This window comes from Puntigrus tetrazona, chromosome 16 (assembly GCF_018831695.1).
Source record: "Puntigrus tetrazona isolate hp1 chromosome 16, ASM1883169v1, whole genome shotgun sequence".
In the NCBI taxonomy this organism is placed as follows: Eukaryota; Metazoa; Chordata; class Actinopteri; order Cypriniformes; family Cyprinidae; genus Puntigrus; species Puntigrus tetrazona.
This window is the reverse complement of record NC_056714.1, coordinates 26,484,814-26,485,036: the sequence shown is the minus strand read 5'-3', so window position 1 is coordinate 26,485,036 and position 223 is coordinate 26,484,814. Positions and strand designations below refer to the sequence as shown.

Genomic DNA, 223 nt, shown 5'->3' with positions numbered 1-223 from the left:
AGATGGATGGATTCATAAATGATGGATTGATAGATTCATAAATGATGGATGGATGTATAGATTCATAAATTATGGATGGATGGATGGATGGATGGATGGATGGATAGATAGATAGATAGATATAGATGGATGGATGGATGGATGGATGGATGGATGGATAGATGGATGGATGGATGAATGAATGGATATATTCATAAATAATGGATGGATAGATATATTCATA

General features: G+C 33.6%; 2 protein-coding genes across 3 annotated transcripts in view; one reads left to right on the top strand and one right to left on the bottom strand.

Moving 5' to 3' along the window:
• Positions 1–223, bottom strand: part of LOC122360976 (mannosyl-oligosaccharide 1,2-alpha-mannosidase IA-like) — a 289,954-nt gene that overhangs the window by 193,870 nt on the left and 95,861 nt on the right. The window lies entirely within an intron of this gene.
• The window catches only part of LOC122360302 (mannosyl-oligosaccharide 1,2-alpha-mannosidase IA-like), a 27,535-nt gene that overhangs the window by 22,016 nt on the left and 5,296 nt on the right, over positions 1–223 (top strand). The window lies entirely within an intron of this gene.